The sequence below is a fragment of the Talpa occidentalis genome, unplaced genomic scaffold (genome assembly GCF_014898055.3).
Source record: "Talpa occidentalis isolate TD23 unplaced genomic scaffold, MPIMG_talOcc4v2.1 talOcc4.6, whole genome shotgun sequence".
NCBI lineage: Eukaryota > Metazoa > Chordata > Mammalia > Eulipotyphla > Talpidae > Talpa > Talpa occidentalis.
In genome coordinates this window covers 134,731,441-134,755,525 of record NW_023604972.1, presented here as the reverse complement: position 1 = coordinate 134,755,525, position 24,085 = coordinate 134,731,441, and the positions used below count along the sequence as shown (strand labels likewise).

The following is a 24,085-nucleotide window of genomic DNA, read 5'->3' as shown; positions in this document are numbered from 1 at the left end:
ATGTGGCTTTGACAGAATAAGCATATTAATTTTGGTGCACTTAAAAATTCACAAGTAATTGCATTTCTATGCAAAGCTATGAAATAAGAAAACTGAATCATTGCCAGAAGTATGTTCAAATGTCTGTAATAGACAAAATTCATTCTCACATGCATTCATGAGCATTACTGATACTATACAATTTGCAATATATAAAAATAGAATACTCAATGAATGAGAAAATTCTCATTTGGGACTTAGTTCTTTACTTTGCATTGGCTAAAACAAAATAAAATATCCAATAAGCCACATTTAAGTCAGAAATGAGAGTATACATAAACCATTATTAGTTTATTAAACCTAAAACCAACCTAAACCATGAGCTTTTATGATTTCATGGTCCTGGGCTTTTGGAACAGGAATGCTTTCCGGTCACAAGAATTTTAGGTTGTGATGAATTCTAAGTGAGAAAAGTTAGTGGACCTCCCTCCAACTCATCCTCCTTGTGAATATAAACTGGGATAAAAATGTCATTCATTTTTCCAAGAGTTACCACCCACATGTAAGTCCATTAAATATCAATGATTATCTTCTGATAACTGTTAAAAATACTGGCTTAATAAAACAAGTAACAATTATCACTTACTGACACATGTGTCATCTCTGTGAGGAAAAAAGAGAATAATTTAATTAGCAAATTATTCATTAGAGAAACTTCTAAGAGTGACCATGAGGATACAGTGTTGAACCAGCATAAATGTAAGATGATGTTATTGCTGGCATATGAAATACATACTTGAATAGGACTAGAAGGCAAAAATATGATTGAATTTTTGAAAATGTTTGAAAGGTTTGGTGAATGATGAAAGAAAACCCTGTTACAATTGTGTTATTCCTGGTGTGTTTCTTTTACTTTAACTGACCTCATTTTGCAAAATCCCACTTGTGTCGCAGTTTGTACTCTCAATACAGTTGGGACATATATCCATTCTGTTAAGTCCAAAAGCAGTTCAGTACCTGTGTGGACACCTGTGTGTGAGCCCATTAGGGTGCACCAGAGATCGCCTCCTAAGAAAATAGAAAAGACTATTCCGTGACTCATTTTCTTTCATATTTTCTGACTGCAATATTATTCTAATTCATGAGTGATTAACCAGCTTTTCTGGAGTATAATACTAAGGGACTCATTTTTATAGAGATATACACATATGAGCATAAACATTTATAAATGTGTTTATTTTATTTTCAGTGTAATTCCTTATAAAGTGATTTAATCTAGGGTATAATGTTCACAAAACTATCCTCAAAGTATTTATATTCTAGAAGACATTCTAGATAATATTAAAAATGTGCCCAGTACTTTAAAAATATCATAGAGTTGAAGCATTCAAGAAATCTGTAGGTATTAACATTAATATTTTATAGATATTATATACTTAACCATTAAAGAATTTGTTCAAAGTGACAAAGCAATGGTGTGTGCAAATGTGTCTTAATATGACTTGTGATTCTTCAATTATAGTTTAAATATTTTCAGTGCCTAAAATTAAAGAAAAGTAAGCTATTATATATAATACATATAATATTAAACAATTTAAAGCATATAATAAATATTATAAATGCATAATTATAAGTATTAATTAAATAAAAGTACAATTATGGATAATGTATGTTTTTATACACTGTTATCCCAATGCCACCTGAAAAGATCATCTCAACTAGTCAGTATAATATATTAGAAAGTATAAAATCAAAACTAGTATCACTCATATGATTAGATGGTAGACACTGGAATTCTGTTAATATATAAAATCTCAATATTAATTCAAATTCTTATGTATGAAATGCAAAACTATAGAAATGTCCTCTGAACCAGTGCACAGCATGATATTTAATTTTATGTCAGTATTATTTCTCTTAAAATAGAACAAAAATATAGAAAAATAGCAAAATTACTGATTTTCTTTATTTGGTTGTTAGAACTCTCTAAAATGCTTTAAAAAGCCTCTTGGCTAGACCCATGGATGCATATACTATGCTCCAATTATTCCCTATTCAAGGGAAATAAGAGAATTTCATTACATTTTATTTAGAGCCCCGCAACTCCTGAATTAGAAAATTTGGCACACATTTCTAAGACAGGAGAGAGACATAAATAGAACCTATTCAATTCCTGAAAAGCACTATAAAGAGGAAAATGTCTATTTACAGCTAAGGGGGGGGGGGCTGACTTTCTTGATAAGCTGCTTCTTTTGCAGTTAATCATTTTTTTAACTTAATGCTTATTTTCTTGTCTTGCAACAAGAATGTGCACTTGAGGTCATCAAATTAAAAACCAAACGACAACCCTGTATCATTGCAGAAACAACGTGTATCATTCTAACAGCTCAGATTAAACATACAACATGGGAAGGAGGTTAATAAATAGTTTGACAGCAGCCTACCACGTTAACTTGTATTTCACCAAAGTACTTGAGTAAATGGAAAGAGTGATGATATCAAGTTGGTGAAGTTTGAGGGCCGAACCCCAGACACTGAAAAACTGAATGAACCAGATGCTCTGAAGTCGCTGCCTTGCAAGATCTAGGTGCTGCTTGACCCATGTTTTCCCCATGACATATTATATTTTCTGATGTAATCATCTTATCTTTTCTGGTGTAGATGCTATTTATCTTGATGTATACACTTTTTGGAAAGTTAGCTATAAATTTAAATTGTGTATATCTTTACCAATGTAGACAAGATTTAACCAATTCAAAAGTTTCTGGGGAGTTAATAAGAATTGTGGAGTTGTTGAATGGGACTGGAGTGACAAAATATTTTACTAAGTAGCAAATTGGGAAAAATGTGGTAAATAACTACACTGATATTTGAGAAATCCAGAACATTTGTACTAATTCATCATGGAAAACCCATTTACAAGAGACTCACAAAGAACAAAACCAACCTGGAGCCACTTCAATCCCTGGTTATGTTAATGTTGTCAGCTCATATCTTACTTCTTTTCATATTAAAAATATATTCTCCTCGGAGAGGTGACTCACAATTTTCTGAATGCAAATATTCCTTTAATTTTAATGTCGGGACATTAAGAAAAATATGAGAAAATAGCATGATATTTTGAAACACTATAATAAGCTCACCACTAACATTTGTAATACAAAAGATAGCAGAATATCTTAAAATTTGTGAAAGAAAATGACTGTTCCAGAACACTATCCTAAAAATAGTATCGCTGCAAATGAAGACTAAATAAACACATTTGGAACCAAACAAAATGAAGAAATATACCAAGAAAACTCCAGTAAATGGAAATTTTAAAAGTTCTTGAGTCTTTTGGTGAAAGTTCATGGATTAAACTTTGTCCTTTTTAAAAGTTTCAACCTTTCTGGGGCCTCCCTGGTGGTGCGAGGAGTTAAATCTCAACACTATGAAGCTATTCCAGCCACTGCAACATGAGTTCGATCCCTGGCCAGGGAGCTGACCCACATGGCGCAGCAGACCTTATCTGTCTTGCCCTCCACTCCCCTCAGCAGTGTGTTTCAGTAGATCTGCCTGTTCTGCACCCCACTCTGTCTCTGGTGAATCCTCTCACCCCCATCCCCACCCCGCCCGTACCTCTGGCCTACACCCCAGCTCTTGTATTCATAAATAAATAAATCTTAAAAAAAAAAAAGTTCCCACCTTTCTATTCCTCTTGCCGAACCATCTTAATCTTACAATGTGTTTTAAAACTAGAATATTTTAGCCATTTAAATTTGTGATAAGTGAGAGGCAAGTAGCATGTCTCCTTGACGTAATTCTGTAGGTGATGCTGGCTTTTCTTTCCTTCATCCTGGCTTTTCTCCCTTGTGTGGGTTTGCTTTTTAAATTGTCACTTCTACTTTGGAGAGCTGTGGAAGAAAAGAGGACCCCATGAGCTAAAATTCAGATAGAAATGGACATTCCTAGTGGAACTGAAGCTGTTGACCATTTTTGACCCTGGGGGCTTTACTAAATCTGAGCTTATTTTGAAGTTTGTTTATGCCATAGATTGAGAAAGCTATTAGCTTATCATAGAAAAAGGAGAAGATTGCCATGAGCCTGGAGACTGGTATAATTAATTTTAATAAAGAAAAGCAATAGATGCATGGTCAGTTTTAATCATGAGACATTCACAGAGTGATGGAGCAGTGAATCTGGCTGGGAAGTGATGGGTGGACTAGAGTAAACTCTTCTGTAGTTCTTTGATATTTAAGAGACAAAGTGCTAATAGAGGAAGAAACTGACAACAAAAACATGATGGCTTTCACCCTTGAGTCATTGAAAACTAACTGGAAGTGAAGTAGGTATAATTGAACTGCAGCCCAGACAGTCCCAACCCAGCTCAATCCTTGCTCTCCTCCTAGAAACCTGTCAGGAGCTCAGCCGAGCTGGGCAGGAGCTTTCAGTTACTGAAGTGACTGATGAAAACAACAGGCTCAGAATGAAAGAGTAAAACCTTTAGTTGCTTAGTATAAGCAGGAGGTTAAAACTGGAGAGACCAGAGACGACTCCTGTTCTATTTTTCTCCAAGGACAGGTGCATGAGGGGAGCAGGAGAGCTGGCGCAGGTATGTGGATTATTGGAGACGCCATCAGTGTTGATGGAGGCCTGAGCAGCAGGTGGGTTTAATGGAGTCTGTGACTGGGCGAGAAAGTGTTGAACCAGAATGGGGGAAGCGTCTTCAAAGTTTCCTTCTTTCTCCATGAGGAGGTCTCAGCAGAGGTGCCAAAAGAGACCTCGGCCCATTACAAACTAGAAGAGAAGATGCCAGGGGCAGGGATGAAAAATACTTCAGCGTTTGACTGGCTGGGGGCGCTGATTCCTTTACTGAAAGTCCCTCCATAGACAATTCATTTGCTGTGCACCGTGGCTGGTGTTTGTGTGTGTGATGGGGGGAGAAGGGGAGCAACTTATTCCTTGAGATTTACCAGGTAAAACTATTTTAGACAATCTATAGTCAGGCCTAAAATTCACACAAAGGTTAGAAACTAGAAACTATAGACTATTCAGACATAATATAGAAAAAAAATCTGTATAATTTCACACTCTCACGAATGTTGCCTTTTGGCAACATTTCACATGCAAAGTGCCAAGATATGGAAAACACATTATTTTAGCAATTAAATAAGTGGGTACTGTAGATTGTGAATAAAGTATGCCTTCACTTTGTGATTATCTAGGGATCAATTTCATTTTTATCCTTAAAAAGCCAGTGACCGCAGACACGTGTGATAGAGTAAAATACAGAATATTAAATCCTTCGAAAATACTGGAGAACTATTGTAAAGAAAAGTAAGAACTATACACTCAATAGGAAAAAGCCAATGTGAAGTCAAGTGAATAAAAGCAGACAGATTCTAAAAAGCAGAGGAAATTTGCCAGTACAGAATGGCAGGAGGTGAATAGCTTGTCTTTAGCGACTTTCAGCCTGAAGGCAGACGGCAGTTCACGCCACTTTCTGCAGCTAACATTCTGACAGAATACTCACAATCATACCGACTTAAAGAAGCAGAAGAGAGAGGTGAGGAGAGGTGGAGATACCCTTAGATGCTGGAGAGGGAGGTGCAGGGCCTGGAAAGAGCCAGCTGGAGACTGGAATCAAATACTCCCTGCATGAACTCTAATAATAGAACATTCTCTCCCTAATCCCTGAACCACATCCCCTTATGGGTCTCAGTCAAAGCAGCTCAGTATAAAATAACGAAACTGTAATTTAAATTGTTGACCAGACACAGCATTTTCAGATTAAACCCCATCAATTTAATTGCCTGTTAAAGCAAGCAAATCAATGAGACTATCCATACCGTTTAGTAAACTGTAACAGAGCGTAGGTATCGCCTAGAATGACATTCATAATGTATAGGATACGATTTAAAACTATCAGGTCTAGAACAAAAAAAAGGAAAATGTGTCTTATTCTCAAAAAAAAAAAGAAAGAAAAAAGAAAACATTAACAGCAAAATAATCCAGATGTTGCGATAACTGGATGAGGATTCCTGCACTTGTATTTTTAACCAGATAGTGCAAAAGAAAATGTGCTTGAAGATTAAAAAGCAGAAAAATAACATAGAAGTACAAATGAAAAGAGAATACGAGAAGCAGAAATACAGCTGGAAAACTTTACTGATTGAGCGCAACAGCACAGCGGGGCTAGAGTATAGCAGTGCGGTGTCCACAGAAAGGGGAGGTTCCAGGTTCCACACAAGGAAGGGTGGAGTTGAGCCACCAGGGGAAGCTAGAAAAGACTGGGAGAAGAAAAGAGAGAGTGGGTAAAGAAGATGTGGAGGAAGAAGAAACTGCACTTGCATTGACTTTTACCAGGGACTTGGAGGGCATGGAAACAGACACTGAAAAAGACAGAGATATAGGAGAGAAACCAGTGGGAAAGCTGAACATGGCAGCCATTACCTTGATTTTGGTCCTTTCTTCCCAATCCTGCCTGGCCTCTTCTGCCCCTTTTCTACGGATCCCTAACAGAAGATGCCTTAGATGTGTGGCAGGCCTTTGGGCTTCAGTGGTCCTGCTTTGGGCCAACCCCATTTGGCTAGGCTTTTACCTATGAGGGGATGGGTAACTTTGGGTGTTTCACTGCAAACTATTTTAACTATATTGTTATTTTCTTTCAATTTGCACTCTAATTGTAGTAGTTTTTTTTTTTTTTTTTCTATTGATGGTCTTATAGCACTAAAGGATGTTTTATCTTTATTCGGCAGATGGCAGAACCCATTTAGAGCTGGCAGGTTTGGGTGTCCTCATTTTGCCCAGCAGAAGCATTAGTTTGTTTGGACTTACACAAGAAGTAGCATGAACTGGGTGACTCAAGCCACAGAAATGCGTTGTCTCACGGCCTTTCGTGGGGCTAGAAGCTCAAGAGCAGGGTCATCAAGTCAGTGTCTTGGGAGGGCTGCGAAGTATGCTCCATGCCTCTCCTCTAGTGCTTGCTTATGACACTGGCTCCTGGAGCCAATGCCTAACTCTGCCTTCATCGTGATGTGCCCTGTTCGTGTGTGTGAGTCAGTGCCCAAGCACCCCCTTTGTAGGACACCAGTCATACCTGGTTAGGGCATTTTGAGCTGATTCATTCCATTTGCAATGACATTTCTCCTAAAAAAGATATCATGTGAGGTTCTAGCATTAGCATGAGGATTTGGGGGGCACACAATTCAACTCAGAAGAGGCTTGATTGAGAGTTAGTAATATAAAGACATTAATGAAAATGAGTCCATCTGAAAAAGGAAAGACACCATGATGACATGATGGAACAGAACACAGAAGTAAAGAGCTCCTTGTGGAACTCCTGGACAGCACACACAAATCCAACTAGATTTCATAGAAAGGTGCAAAAGAGAATGTGGGAAAAATATTTGATGAAATCATGGCTCATAGTCTCAGGAGATGTTCTAAGACAAGAATTTACAGGTTTATGAAGATGAACATGCTTCAAGAAGAACAAAATCAAATTAAACCAACAAAAAAATAATTCTGAAAAACCAAGATAAAATCTTGAAAACAGATTAAAACATGTTCTAGGCTGAAGAACAGTGACATTAATAACTACTGTCTTGATGACAATAAGTAGCTGTTAGTCCATGTTGATCTAAATAAATGAATACATTAATAACTAAAGAGTAGACAAATTATTCAAATTTAACACGGAATTCCAACAGACACTTATATGGGGAATGGTAGAAACAGACAATTCTCAGAAACCATTACAGGAATAGATGATAAAGTTGAGAGTAAACCCCCAAATCTAAAGCTAGTGGGTATAGCTACGACAAGGAAATAGATGATAGTCATCTAGCTTTTAAAATTCATTTGGTTGAGTTAATGTTGGTTTACAACACAGGTATACGATCCCACTGCTTCAGACGTGTTTTATTACCAGGGTTGTGTGGTGGTAGTGACTTGTCATGGGTATGTGCTGGATATTTTGAGGCAATACTGCATAAACACACACATTATAAATAGAGGAAAGAGGGAATAAATACTGTAAAAACATTACTATGGGTATGTAGATGAGAGATACTGAATGTTATGTATGTTGGACTTGCAAGTCCTTGTAGGTTGCAAGCAATTTTTTTTTAAAAAGGTAGAAAATTATTTTTTTCCAATATTGTGAATAAATATAGGACCTCATTGTAGATGCTTAAGATATCAGATGAGATATTAGGAAGATATTAAGAATAGCTTTCCATAAAACAGTTCTTACAGGAGTTATGCAGATTCTTTGAGAACTATGATCTATGAAACCTGGCTCAGAAACAGAAAATAAGTCTTAATTCCATCATTAAAAAGCCTTTTCACAAAGAAAATCCCAAACCTAGAGAACTCCTTTGGATATTTCTTTGAATAATTGAGGAGAAGTTGACATGAATCTTACTGAAAATCTTACAAAGACTAGAACATATGGGAGACTTTCTCAATCTTAGAGATCAGCATAATCTTCCTATCATTAGTTGATGAAGACTTTTCAAAAGAAAATACAGGCAATCTCTAGTATTAATTTAAATATAAAAATCCTTAAAAAGATTGCAAATCAAGTCCAATTCTCTTCTTAGGTATATCCTAAAAACATTCAGGTAATTTTGTATCTTCATTGCAGGTATTTTATAATATCTGCTATTCAATTGATATATAAAATTTGAATCCTTCAAAGGTGAATTGTATACAGATAGACTAAACTGATAGGATAATTATTCTAATGAAATAATCCTCCAAAGAAGAGATCTCCTTCCTCAAGGACCAGCCTCATTGTTACAGAATTGACAGGTTCTTTACAAATTAAGTATGGGTTAATTGTCTTTGCTATTTTAAAAAAATGAGGAAATGAATCCTAGGTGTGAATTACCTTCACATTTTGTATTGTGCTTTCTCTCTAGAAATAGTATTTGATGATTTGCTTTGTTAACCAGATTCACCATTGATATTCTACCTTATAGAAGTGAATGATGCACAGTGTGAATGTACTTTAATGCCCCTGAACTGCACACTTAGAAATGGTTAAGATGTTATTTTTCATATTATCCGTATTTCTCTAGAGTTAAATTCTAAACACTAAAAATAAAGAAAAAGAAAAAAGATACTTGAAATCCCTTGTGGGTAATCCAATCTAGGTTTGTTTATGGGTTGACTATGACAAAGTACCATAAACCGGTGACTTAAAGCAAAGTAAATTTCTTCTCTTACTATTAGGAAGGGCATTAGACTACAATCAAGGTGTTTGCAGGTGACACTCTGAAGCATCTAGGGGAGGGTCCTTCCTTGCCTCCTTGAGGTTCTGGTAGCCTTGAGAATCCTTCGACTTGTGGCAGCATAACCCCAGTGTCCACCATCGTCCTGCACCGTGGCCTTCTGGTTGTGTCTGCATTCCTCTGTGTGTCTGTTTTCTCTCCTTATGAGGTTACCACAACTATAGGCTTAGGACTCACCCTAAAGAGTATGACCTCATCTGAACTGGATTACATCTGTCAAGACCCCCATTTCCAGACGAGGTCTTAGTCACAGGTAATGCAGATGAGGAATCCAAACTATCTTTGGCTGGGTGTGGGGGTAGGGAACACGATTCAATTCCAACACACCCTAACTTCAAAAACACAAAACCGTACCTCGTCCAGTCATGATGGGCTGCTTACAAGTTTTCTAAACTTTCCTATAAATGGAATAGTAGAATATATACTGTTTGAATTTGGGGGGTTTTGCTCAGCAAAAACTATTATCCATATTTCCCAATAGGACAGTCATTTTACAGACCCATCAGGAGTGTGTGAAAAAATCAGTTGTTCAGCATTTTTGATAACCCTTGGCATTTTGAGATTTCTTGGTATTGGGCATTCAGTGGTTCTGAAGAGCTGTGAAACCTTTAATATTTTACTTGACATTTATCACATACATTAACGGTATTTTCAGGCTTAATGGTCTTTTGTATATATCCCTTTGCAAATGTTCAAATCTTATGTCTGCTGTTAGTTGAGAGAGTTTTCTTGCTATTTCTGAGTTAAGAAACATCTCTTTGTTTATTCTGGATAAAGTCTTTTGTAAAATCCATGTACTGTAATTACATTCTGCAAGGTGTAGTTTACATTTCCATTTTCGTTATCATGCATTTCCAGATAAGTTGTTTATATTTTGTTTGAAACCAACCTGTTGCATTTTTGCTTTTGTAGTTTATGTTTTATGAGAATTTATATTTAAAAGCACTTTTCTCATAAGCATTCTTCAATAAATTCTGTAATCATAGCTTCATATTGAGGTCTGTAATCCATTCAAATTGCTTTGGGTTTTTTTGTAGAGTATCAGGTAAGAACTTTATTTTTCATTTTGAAAATATGGGTTTTTTTGGTGCTCTGAATAGATGATTTTTTCCTCTTTGCATGATTGTCATCTAAGTTGAAAATAAAGTGCACATTCTTTTTTTTTTTATTAGATAATAAATTTTATTGTTATATTCCCCATACAATTGCAGCGCCCCCATTCTGACCCCAATCCCTCCCCTCCCGCCCCTGCCCCCCTAAAAGTGTCTCTGGTTCATAGTTTTTTGTTGATTTTGATTTTCACTTTCTTATAGTTATTCATTTTCCTGGTCCCTTATTTAAGTTTTCTAGATTCCTGCTATGAGTGAGACCATCCGGTATTTTTCTTTTTCTTTTTGGCTTATTTCGCTGAGCATGATCCCTTCCAGCACCATCCATGTTGCTGCAAATTGCATGTGTTTATCTTTTTTGAATGCTGAGTAATATTCCATGGTATATATGGACCACATCTTCTTGATCCAGTCATCTATTTTTGGGCATTTGGGCTGTTTCCAAAGCTTAGCTATTGTAAATAGTGCTGCTATAAACATAGGGGTGCAGGTGCTCTTTGGAATTGATGTTTCTGTGTCCTTTGGGTAAATACCTAGGAGTGGAATTGCTGGATCCTATGGAAGCTCTATGTTTAGTAGGTCCAGAAATCTCCACACAGCTTTCCACAGTGGTTGGACCAGTTTGCACTCCCACCAACAGTGCAGAAGAGTTCCTTTTTCTCCACACCCTCGCCAACATTTGTTGTTACTAGTTTTTTTAATATGTGCTATTCTCACTGGTGTAAGATGGTATCTCATGGTAGTTTTGATTTGCATTTCCCTGATGGCAAGTGATGTTGAACATTTTTTCATATGCCTGTTGGCCATTTGCATTTCCTCTTCAGAGAAGTTTCTTTTTAGCTCTTCTGCCCATTTTTTGACTGGATTATTTTCTTTGTTGTTGTTGAGTCTCATCAGCTCTTTGCAGATTTTTGTGATCAGTCCTTTATCATTAGTGTTGGGTGCAAAAATGTTCTCCCAGTTGGTGGGGTTTCTCTTTGTTTTTGTTATTGTCTCTTTTGCTGTGCAGAAGCTCTTTAATTTGATGTAGTCCCAGCTGTTTATCTTCGCCTTCACTATCACTGCTTTGGGTGATGTGTCTGTAAAGATGTCTTTGATGTGCAAATCACGTAGTGTTTCGCCTATATTTCCTTCTATATATTTTATGGTTTCAGGTCTTATGTCTAATTCTTTAATCCATTTTGAGTTGATTTTTGTGTATGGTGTGAGGTAGTGGTCAAGCTTCATTCTTTTGCATGTAGCGACCCAGTTTTCCCAGCACCATTTATTGAACAAACTTTCTTTGCTCCAATGCATAGTCTTTGCTCCTTTGTCAAAGATTAGTTGACCATAAATCTGTGGGTTTATTTCTGGATTTTCTATTCGATTCCATTGGTCTGTATGTCTGTTCTTGTTCCAATACCATGCAGTTTTGATGATTATGGCTTTATAGTAGAGTTTGAAGTCTGGGAGTGTGATGCCTCCATTCCCTTCTTTTTTTTTCAGGAGAGCTTTGGCTATTCGGGGTTTTTTGTGATTCCATATGAATTTCATCAATAATTGTTCTATTTCTTTGAAGAATGACATTGAAATTTTGATTGGAATAGCATTGAATCTGTATATTGCTTTTGGAAGGATGGCCATTTTAATAATGTTTATTCTTCCAATCCATGAGCAGGGGATATCTCTCCATTTCTTTGTGTCTTCTTCTATTTCTTTTAACAGTGTTTTATAGTTTTCTTTGTATAGGTCCTTTACCTCTTTTGTTAGATTTATTCCCAAATATTTAATTTTTTTTGTTTCAATAACGAAAGGGATGGTTTTTTTGATTTCTTCTTCTTCAGATTTATTGTTTGTGTATAGGAAGGCTACTGACTTTTGCGTGTTGATTTTGTATCCTGCCACTTTACTGAACTGATTGATGAGTTGAATTAGCTTTTCTGTGGAGTTTTTGGGGTTCTCTATGTATAATATCATATCGTCTGCAAATAGTGATAGTTTGACTTCTTCTTTTCCTATTTGGATTCCTTGGATGTCTTTCTCTTGTCTTATTGCCCTGGCTAGGACTTCCAGTATTATATTGAAAAGCAGTGGTGAGAGTGGACATCCTTGTCTTGTTCCAGATCTTAATGGAATTGCTTTCAGCTTTTCACCATTGAGAATGATACTGGCTGTTGGCTTGTCATAGATGGCCTTTATGATGTTAAGGTATGTTCCTTGTATCCCAAGAATTTCAAGGGCTTTTATAAAGTGCACATTCTTTTTGAGCAGTGTATTTTGTTTGATTGATCTATATGTCTGTCCCTTCACTCCTACCACATTGGTTACTATAGCTTAATAATAAACTTTTCAATAAGCTAGTTCACATACTCCAAATTTTGAGTTCTATTTATTTAGTTTATGCTAATGGATGTCAGCTATTGAAGTGCATTTTCTGCTTCAACTGAAACATCTGCTTTTCTTTTTTAGTGTGTTAATGTGATAAGCTACAACTATGCTAAATTTAACTAGTTTTTGGTGTGAAAATAAGGACTGAATCAGTTTATAGATTAAAAATGTAGGTTTATTATTATAAGTAGTAATAAAATGAAGATGGAATGATGTTCCAGAGTGACTTGTAAGTACAATTACTTGTCTTGTTAATGAGAAAAATATGGTGAGTAATGTCATTTAGACATAGACATAACACATGGTTAAATACATATTCTAAATTTTAAAGAATATAAACTAATGTCAATAACATATACCACTTCAAACTATGCAAGAAGGAATGGTAACCAAAACAATATATTCATTCAGTAGGAAAATAATGAATTAAAATTTAATATAATTTAAAATTAAAATTTAAAGAGCAAATAGTTTCTGAAGAGGAGATTCCATATTAACTTCAACCATTTACGTTGTGACTTATCAAATTATTCAACTCTTGGAACACTCTATTTCCATTAAAACATCCAGATTTTCATAAGACTATTAGAATTAAATCAGTGACTTTCTAAGATCAGACATTATTTCATACTATAAGTAGTGAGATAATTTAATTACCCTTTAAGCTAATGGAAAGACATTACACTTACTTGCAAAACATGTCTGTTTCACTAGGCAAATCCTTAATTCTTAACTAATACAAGTAACATTGCATTTTCTGCATATATTACCAAGTATTTCTTCTGTGCTCTTAGATGATTACGTTTAAACTTACTTTCCTAGTATTAACTTCCATAATTTCCTATTATTGAATTTAATTTGCTTTTGTCCTGATACTATAATATAGGTTCAAAATGGAGGACATTTCTGAGATCCAGATAACAATGAATATATATTATCAAAAACATAACCCACAAGGTGGTATAAGTTTCCACATTGAGATAACAAAATTATGTGACCCAGATATCTTAGAAGCCCCACGAAACTGCAAACCTGTTTGTTCCACCTCATTAGTGCCTCGGTATCAGCAATACAAGGAATTGGAAATATAAAGAAAATGGATGAATATAAAATACCTACAGGAAGCATGGAGATAAAAAATAGAAAATTTTCTTTATCTCAGTCTTTGAATAATTACTGAAGAGTAAAATATGATGTAACTAGATTTTATATAAGCAACACACCAGTCATTATGTCTACATTTCTTTTTGTTTTGTAAAGATTTATTTATTTATACATACAAGAACTGGGGTACAGGCCAGAGATGCAGGGGGTGAGAGAGAATGGGGAGCAGAACAGGCATATCTACTGAAACACACTGTTGAGGCGAGCAGCAGGGGAGGCAGGAGAAGTCTGCTCTGCCATGTGGGCAGCTCCCTGGCTGGTCAGGGATTGAACTCATGCTGCAGAATTTGGGGATAGCTTCACAGTGCTGTGCTTAACCCCTTGCACCACCAGGGAGGTCCATCTACATTTCTTTATAACTTTTAGCTAATGTATCAGAAATTTAGAGACTACAGTGAATTATCTCTTTTTAATTTCTAAAGAGTTTTGAAATTTTAAGCAAGTGGTATATATCCCAAAGGGGGCATCAGTATGTTTCTTTAAAAAAATTTTGAGATATAATTACGCATGAGTTCTACCACATTAAGTGTATGATTTGATAAGTTTGACCAATGTATATACCTGTGACATCACCACACAATTAAATTCATGAAATCAAAAGTGTCCCTTGGGGTCGTTGGTAATCTCTCTCTATCTACCTCCCTGGACAAACCGTGATCTGATGTCTGCCATTTTAGATGACTCTGAGTATTCTACAGTTTCATATAAATGGGCCGTGTGAGCACATCCTCCTATTGCCTAGCTTCTTCCACTCATCATCATCCCTGTGAGATTCATTTTCTCTCTGTTGTGCTCCACGTATCAACAATGCATTTGGGCTTTTGTTTGTCAGCGCTGTTCCATTGTAAGGAAGTACTGCTCTTTGTTTATCCATTCCTCAGGCCATCTACACTTACCAACTGCCAGCTGTTGGCATTTTTTTAGTTATTACGAATAAAGCTTCTTTGAACATTAGTGTTTGTCTAAGTAAGGACATGGATTTTAATTTCTCTTGGGGGAGACCTGCATGATTGAGCTGTATGGCATAGAAAGCATGATTAAGTTCTTATGGAACTGGCAATATTGGTTTTCCATATTTCTGTTGTTGTATATCTTTACCAATAGTGTATGAGAGTGACACCAGGTCTGAGACCCCCTCATCAGGAATGGGGGTTCTTGGACTTCTCAACGACAGAGATCAGATGCAAGTCTTAGATATAAAAGCCAAGACAATTTGCCAAGCCAAGCAGGTTACCCCACGGGTGGGCAGCCCCCCTTGGAGACAACGCTGAACCTGTTTATAGGGGTTTGCAAAGCATGTGCATAGCAGGCACATATTATTCAGTGGCTTTTCTGGGGGAAGGGAGGGGTGTTCCAGGAATCAGGTGCTGCTCTTTTTCTTTTATTTTGAGGTCTGGATTTCCCTGCCCCAGCAGCCTAGGCGATGGGTAGGGGGTGTCACTTAGCATTCCAATGGCGTTATAATGCAATGTGGGGTGTGTTCTGGGTCAGATCAGGGGCTGTCTTTGCTCCAACCAGCTCATACCAGTTCGGGGTAGAGGGTGGGAGGAGTTGGGGGGTCGGGGGCGGGGGGCTGCAGCCTGTATGTGTAACTGTGAAGAGAACTGTCTAACTGGCCGCCTATTTTCAACATACTTAGCAATATCTAGTGCAGTCAGTCTTGACGCGTTTTAGCCATACAATTGGGGATGTAATAGTACCTCACTGTGTCTTCATTTTAACTTTTCCCTGAAGATTGATGAACTTGAGCATATTTCTATGTGCTAAGCTGTCTTCCATATATCTTTTTGTTGAAGTGTCTACTGAAATCGTTTGTGTATTTTTTGTGGAGGTAAAATTCATTGACTTATAATTAGAAAGTCCTACAGATCTTTATGTATTACAGAAACAAATTTTTTTAGGGATACCTATTTTGCAAATATCGTCTCCATTGTCTGGTTTGTTTTTTTACCTTTCTTAATGGTGCAAAATTTTGATACTGACATTGGTGAAGTTTAATTTCATATTGCTTCCTTCAATACTTAATGCATACTAGGTTGTAGCTCAATTCACTTCATTTGTAGTCTAAAAATCTCTTGGAATAGAAAAATTAAACTAAATGGAATCAAACACTAAACAGTCCTTGGTTTCCCCCACTGATGCAATTACTCACCAACTGCAGTCTGGAGAGAACTGTTACTTCTCCAACAGAATTCCTCTGTCGCCCCAGGAACAGTCTCTGCTAAAAAAGATAAACACTAACTCCCAGTGCCTTCACTGCCTGGTGCCTCCCTGGAACACCTAGAAACACAAAGCCTCTTCTCCCTTTATGTCCGCAGCATCACTACAGAATCACAGCACCCAGGCAGTTCCTGCCCACGGAACAGCTTCACTGAGATGCTAGCAGTTCATTAGGATGCTAACCTGAATGCTCCTCCCTGATGGCCCCCTCCTATAAAAAAATTCCTTGTGCAAAAAAAAAAAAAAAAAAAAAAAGACATCCTCCTGGTTCGTAGATTGGCTTTCTGGGCGTGAGTGAAAGACTCAATTTGGTCGCTTACAAGGTCACATTTAATAAAAACTCTTTTTTTTTTTTTTAAAGCAGCAGTTATTTATTTATTTATTTTAAAGATTTATTTATTTATTTATTTATTTATATAAGCACTGGGTAGTGTCAGAAGCGCAGGAGGGTGAGAGAATTCTCTAGAGCCAGAGCGGGGAGCAGAACAGGCAGAAGGACCGAAGTACACTGCTGAGGGGAGCAGCGGGCAGCAGGAGAGGTCTGTGGGCCATGTGCGAGGAATCAAACTGGCGCTGCAGAGGCTGCGGGCAGCTTGGCAGCCCAGCGCTCAACTGCTGCGTCACTGGGGAGGCCCACATTTAATAAAATTCTTGCCAAATCCAGGGACTTTAAGGATTAGTGTCTGAATCCTTTGGTTTTCAACTCTTACATTTATGTCCATGATCCTTTTTTTTTTCTCCAAAGATTTATTTATTTATGCATACAAGAGCTGGGGTATAGGACAGCGGTGGTGGGGGCTGGTAAGAGGCTTCACAGGAGACAGAGTGGGGAGCAGAATAGCCAGATCTACTGAAATGCACTGCTGAGGGGAGCAGCGGGCATGAAGGAGAGGTCTGCTGTGTCGTTGTGTGGGTCAGCTCCCTAGCTGGGGATCGAACTCCTGCTACAGTGGCTTCGGACAGCTTCATATTGCTAAGACTTAACCTCTTGCACCACCAGGGAGCTTCCCATGATCCTTTCTGTATTATTTTCTTTTAGGCAAGGTGATATAAGAACTGAGATCCCCCCAGCCCCCATTTCAGTATCAAATTGATCCAGAACTATGTATTCAAAGTGTGATTCTTTCTCCTTGGAATTGCCTTTGCACCTTTGTCAATATTAGCAGAACAACATGTGTTTCTACTGATGTTGTTTATTTGATTTCATTGAGAGAATACATATATGTTAGGCTATTTGATACGAACTCATAATTTTGGGAGGTGAGCTCTGGAGAACATTCCAAGTGTTTCTTTCTTTCCTTAGCCTCCAGTTGTGTCTTCATATATATGCACTGATCAGGACTGATTAGAACACTCCAGGGGAAAAACCTCTGAAGATTTCTAGGTCTTTCTTTCTATTCATTTCTCCCTGTGTGCAGCATTCTCCCTGAGACTCAGTCCATGGGCTCTGGCTATCTTTCCTTCCATGAATATTTAGCTCTTTTCTCAACTCAGTATCAAGATCACCAGTTTTAGTTCAGGTTTTCCTTATTTCCTATGTTATGACTTAACAACTCCCCTTAGTCTATAATCTGAGGTGAACGTGGGCCTCAGCTTTTTTTCCTTTTATTTGTCTCAGAACAGTTCACTTTGGCAACCAGTTCTCGAAAATCTGAAGACTTTCATTTCATCTATTTGATCACTTTGATCTTAGTTGTTGTTTAATGTAAGAGAGTAAATTTCATTCCTGTTAATTCATTTTAGCTGGAAACAAGTATAACAATTCTTAAGGATCACACTTTTACAATCTAAACTCTGCTCACAGACCCAAATGTAAATTTTTTTCAGTTAAAATATTTATTTATTCTTGGGCCTCCCCTGGTGGTGCAGTGGGTTGAGCACCACACTGTGAAGCTGTCCCCAGCCTCTGCAGTGCGGGTTCGATCCCAGCCAGCTGTCGGGGATCCCAAATGGTGCAGCAGACCTCTCCTGTCTCCCAGCTGATCCCCTCAGCATTGTATTTCTGTTGTCTGCCTGTTCTGCTCCCCGCTCTGTCTCTGGTGGATCCTCTCACCCTCCTGTGCCTCTGGCCTGTACCCCAGCTCTTATATAAAAATAAATAAATCTTTAAAAAATGATATTAATTTCAAAAAATATATCGATTTATTCTTTATCCCATATTTACTGGATCACCCCTGAACATGTAGCAATTATTTAAGAAATAGTGAGTGATCAAATGAATCCAAGAAATAATGAGTGCATCAGTAAGTAGATATGTTGAAATTAGCAATGCCATAGTTCTTATTGATGGGGAAGACCTGAATGATAAAAGTAAATTCTAGATTTTATGACTATAATTCACTGTCTCTACATACCTGAAGCAAGAAAAGAATCATGATTTTGAAAAGAAAGGAGAAAAGGACAGAAGAGAAGCATCTAGATTTAGATAGAGCATTTGACAGAGTGCTTCAAACAGATGTCCAATTTCGGTCACAGATGTCAACTCATTTGAAAATTATCGTTTTAAACACAAAAAAATGAAAAACAAAAATCCAGATGATAGCATTAAAAATTCTCTTTGAAAATACTTTCCACTAGGAATTATTCTTTTAGAAGTGAGAAGAGAATTGAAATTATACACGACTTTATCTCTGTTTCTGTATTAGAAATAAATCCACAATAAAAAGCTTTATATTTAACTAATAAGAAAGTTTTAAAATGATCTCCAAGGAGATTATGTAGTGATGTTAATTTTATAGACAGTTGTTATAATTAGGGAATGTGTCTCATGTGCAATGCTTTATCATGCTCAAAACTGGGGTGTTTTACCTCCTAAATGCTCAGTTCTCCTTTGCCAACAGAGATGCATAGCTTAGTCATCTCTCGTAAATTCCCTCAGATGTGGCTATTAGTAAAAACCTCTGACTCAACCCAACTTCAAGTCAAGATGTAATTTGCTACATGATGTGCTGTGATGACACGAGAGAGAATCAATTTTCATTTTGGAGCGAATGGAATAAATCTGCACCTGCAGTTGACATGGAGGTCGTCGCTTCATCCAAAGAAAGCAAAGCGAGCCACAGATGTTCCTAGCTTTATAATTTCTAGATTTGATTACTATAATTCACTGTCTCTACACACCTGAAATGACTCACCATGACTTCAATTGGTGTAGAAGGAGTGGATCTACTATATAAAGCTCACTGCTGCTGATAGTGCCTCAATGTAATGTCGTAGATATTGCATCTACTTAAATGATACTCCACCATCATTTCAAATGACCGAGTAAAGGGACTTGTCACACAATATTTGAAATAATCTATTACCTTCAAGTGAAATAGAGCCAAGGTGGAGAATCTATCCTTTTCTGCATACTTACCCCATAGAAGACAGTTACATGTAGGAAGAGAGACACAATCACAGCTGTCAAATTCATCTCATGATGACAGTGATTCTATTGTTAAGTCTTTATTATTTTCCTGTTTATACTAGGATTTTAAAACTTAAAGAAAAATATGAGCAAAAATATTAATTTGGAAATTTCATGGTGGAGTTGAGGCTGTTAGATGTTAAAATAAAACTCAAGAATTTTCTCAAAAGTATGGATATATGTGATTTTTTATTATTATGGCTATAAATTCAGTTCTTGAAATCAGATTATTTTTAATATTTATTTTTCTATTATAATGACTGTCATAGCTATATTGTTTCCTTATGTATCTGTATATTTTTCAAGTTATAGCATATGCAACATAAGAGTATTGGCCACAATAAATATGTTTTAAGTCAACAAAGAAACACTTTTAAATGTGAATGAGAAACAGAAAATAACTATTCATTCTCAAAAACACGAGTAAAAATGGGATGGAAATCATGTTTAAAGGGCAATACTTTTGTGAACACTGTGAGTCAGTTTTCATTGTTATCATAATTAAAAGACTTCTATTTTTGGTGGGAGAGGAGCATTTAAAAAGCTCGAGCAGGGATGTGGGAGGGAAAGCATAAAAGCAGTCATCATTTTCTAGTCTTTCTGCTTTTATTATTATTGCTCTGTAGATCTATTCTGAAATGATATACAATTAGGTGATAATTTAGGCAGGTCCATCATGAGAGTGTTTCAGGAATGGGGAAGAAATTACAGGCAAGCTATGGCATGAAAGAAGTGGGCCTGGAATGGGTATGCTGCTGGGAGTTTCAAATATTTTTGGAATATTGAAGTCAAACAAGTTATAGGGACAAGCACACAGGAATGCATTTGAGATATTTACTATCATGTCAAATAGCTTTGGGGCCATTCTAGGCGGTGAGTCAGTTTTGCGGAGGGTGTCAGTTCATGGTCAGGTTTGTGGTGGCACAGTAGCTCCCAGGTGATAACAAAGTATGTGCTAAGTTGATTGTTCAGTGCAGAGAGCAGGATGTCAGGGGAAAATAAGGAGTAGCTCTTCCGACGGAAACAATATGGTGGCCATTATGAATTCATGCAGCATGATGGGGAAGAAAAGGCACAGCCTAAAGACTAATCCTAGTCTCCTTCAACTTGTAATTTTGAGACTAATATTTTTTTAAAATATTTATTTATACAAGAGCTGGGGTGCAGGCCAGAGGTGTGGGGGTGAGAGGATTCACCAGAGACAGAGCAGGGAACAGAACAGGCAGACTGACGAAATACACTGCTGAGGGGAGCAGCGGGCGAGGCAGGAGAGGTCTGCTGTGCCATGTGGGACCCTTGCCAGCCAGCCTGGATCGAACCAGCGCTGCAGAGGCTGCAGACAGCTTCACAGTGCGGCACTCAACCGCCTGCACCAACAGGGAGGCCCTTGAGACTAACATTTTATACATTACTTAATTAAAATTGGTTGCTATGTGGGGTATTCTTCTTGTAGAGTAAATTGCATACTATTGATGAGTAGGCTTAGAAAAGACAGGACTAATGTCTTTTGGTAAAAAAAGAAGTTAACAGAATAGTCTAATGACATTACAGAACATTATAGTCTGCTTGAATTTCTCTTTGCAATCTATCCAAATGAAAAGAGGGAAATAGAAGGAAGGGTCATGCCATGTTCTTTATGGTGTGTGATTGGCATGATAGAGATTAAACAATGATGGTTCAATGGGTCTTTTGTTGTAGCAACAAATGCTTGAAGTAGGATCAACAATTACCATTTTATTCTGATAAAATAGATGCTCAATAAGGTTAGGTAGTGAATAGATCACATTTAAATGAAATGTCATTTTCACTGAATGAACTAATGTTTGTTTGATAAGCTCTGTGTGAGGAACACATTCATGAGCTCTCAGACAGATTAACACTTCTGAGCTAACATTTCTCAATGTCTGCTTCTCTTTCCAACACTACTAATCCATACTGGAGTGACTTTTAAAAAGTAAATGAAGTGCATTTAGCACATGAAAATGAATTCCAATTGTATGCAAAACGTAACTATCATCATGAGGTATGAATATAAAGATTTTTAAGAACCAAAGGGACTAAGCATTACAAATAAATGATTATTTATTGTTTTTCTTTTTTTGGCTAGAGGAATGGCTTTCTAATGAATTATTGAATTATATCTCAAAAGATTTAGAAAGCTGTCATTTATGTTGTATATTAACTAGTCTGAATAGCCAAATAATAAGTCTTTAAACTTTGTAATTATCATAAATAGTATATTGTAATTATTGGTACTTATAATATTATTCAACTTAATATTTACTAATATTAGAAGACTGGTATATGATTACTATGGGCAAATTGGACATTTAGAAAGTGATTAATAAGTAAGTAATAAAAATAGACTTAACTCTGTAAGTCAGAGGTCAGCTTTAGTCAGCTACAGCTAATATACTATTTTAAATAGAAGAGCAATAGAAAGATTTTACAAATTCTGTATTATAATGGATGATACTCTCTTTTTAATTATTTATTTATACAAGCACTGGGTACAGTCAGAAGCACAGGAGGGTAAGAGAATTCACCAGAGCCAGAGCGGGGAGCAGAGCAGGCAGAAGGACCGAAGTACACTGCTGAGGGGAGCAGTAGGCAGCAGGAGAGGTCTGCGCGCCATGTGGGACCCTTCTCTGGTGGCCGGGGAGCAGCTGGGGATCGAACCGGCGCTGCAGAGGCTGCGGGCAGCTTTGCAACCCAGCGCTCAACCACTGCGCCATTGGGTAGGCCCAATGGATGATACTCTTAATAACTGAGTCTATATTTTTTACTAGATATCTATAAACTATGCTATATTGGGGAATCCCCTCTGGTATAGGGGTTAAGCCTCAGCACTATCAAGGCTAAGGCCTGAGTTCCATCCCCAGCCAGGAAGCTAGCCTACATAAGGTGTAGCAGACCTCTCCCACTGCTCCCCTCAGCAGTGTATTTCAGTAGTTCTGCCTGTTCTGCTCCCCACTCTGTCTCTGGTACCCTCCAGCCACCCCTGCACCTCTGGCCTACACCCCAGTTGTTCTATGCATAAATAAACAAATAAATCTTAAAAAAATAAGTTATATGTACCCATTATATCTTACGTATACCTTTGCCAACATAGAAAATCCATTTCAGTATCATTAAATATTATTCTTTGCAAATATTCTATTTTTAGAATACATGTAAGTACATACATATATTAACAATTGTATATACATATATAATACATATATATACTACTTTTAATTTCTAGTAAAATCCAGTGAAATAAAATCCAGCCCAAATCTACATTTCCGTGAATTACAAAAAACCTTTTCCTAACTCTGGACACCTATTGTCTCCTGCAAGTAGATGATATAACAAATACATTTGTCTGTGTTAATTATGGATGTAAGCTGAAGCCCCTCAAGTTGTACATGGTTCTCCAGTACATGTGACCAACCTGAGCCTATTTGAACCATAGTCAACACTGAAAAAGAAATGTCAAGGAAAATGCTCATACTGTATGATTGCCTCAAAATCCCTTATTCTAAAGTGAAAAAATAAGGGATCTGAATTCCAAATACTAGAAAGATACATACATCTGTGTAGATACATATAGATTTGTAGGTGCACATATATTACACAAATATTCACATCTATATCCATGTTGAACTATAGTGGATCATAGTTAAAAAGAGAAAACCTGGAATCCTTGCAAACATATGAGTTGTATTTAAATTTACATGTGAGATTTAAATACATGCGAGGACATGTAGGTAATAGATTCCCCTGCTTAACCACATTTCCATTCATTCATATCATTCATAGTGAGTTTGTACAACAAGCAAGGTCTATTCTAGGAGCTGGGACTATTGTATCTCAATTTTAATCTGAGATGCTTATTAGACATCAAAGTGGAGTTAATTGTAGCACATTAGATAAAGAGCTTTGAGCAAAGGACTGGAGTGGCTGGGGAATATTTTGATCACTGCCTATTCACCCTGTATTTGAAGTAGGGTTTCCAGCTCTAGGGTTATGGAGATGACCTTCTCCAGCCATTGTGGAGTGGGTGAGAGCCACAGGAGTTTATTAGTCATTATACTCACCAGTTGGAGCAGAGGAGGTGGATGAATGGTATAGAGGAGATTGACAATGGTCAAGTTGAGGAGACCGTGGGAATTATATTCATTAACCTGAGGATCACGTATGCCATTTTCATCTCTCCAGATATGACTATGAAACATGTCATCACTGCGGCTGTTGACAGCGATGTAGCCGTCTGTCTGAGAATGGAGCCCACAAACATAGAGGTTGGGGCTGATGACACAACTAGAAAGCAATTAACGGAGCATATTGAGACGCTCTGTCTTCCTGCAATCCTGTTTTGAGTACCATTAATTCAGTGTTATCATCGGAGATAGAATTTTTTATTGCTTCAGCCAATTTAATTTGGTTTTCTGTTAGCCACAAATTTAAACATTTTGGAGAAGCTTTACTCTTCCTCTTGCAATTCGAACTTCAGAGAAGGCCAGGTTGAAAACTGAGAAAGGTAAATAATTGTTACACATTTTGAGGAACAATAAATA

The 24,085-nt window shown here is 37.0% G+C and overlaps 1 long non-coding RNA gene across 2 annotated transcripts; it reads left to right on the top strand.

The window, feature by feature from the left end:
- Window positions 1–453: 453 nt before the first annotated feature.
- Window positions 454–24,085, top strand: LOC129144720 (uncharacterized). Of its 2 annotated transcripts, none has more exons than XR_008549197.1 (3): window positions 454–541; window positions 4,540–4,622; window positions 23,727–24,085. It is a non-coding gene; the product is annotated as an uncharacterized LOC129144720 (long non-coding RNA). The 2 variants fall into 2 exon arrangements; XR_008549198.1 differs by lacking the exon at window positions 23,727–24,085 and adding an exon at window positions 18,996–19,018.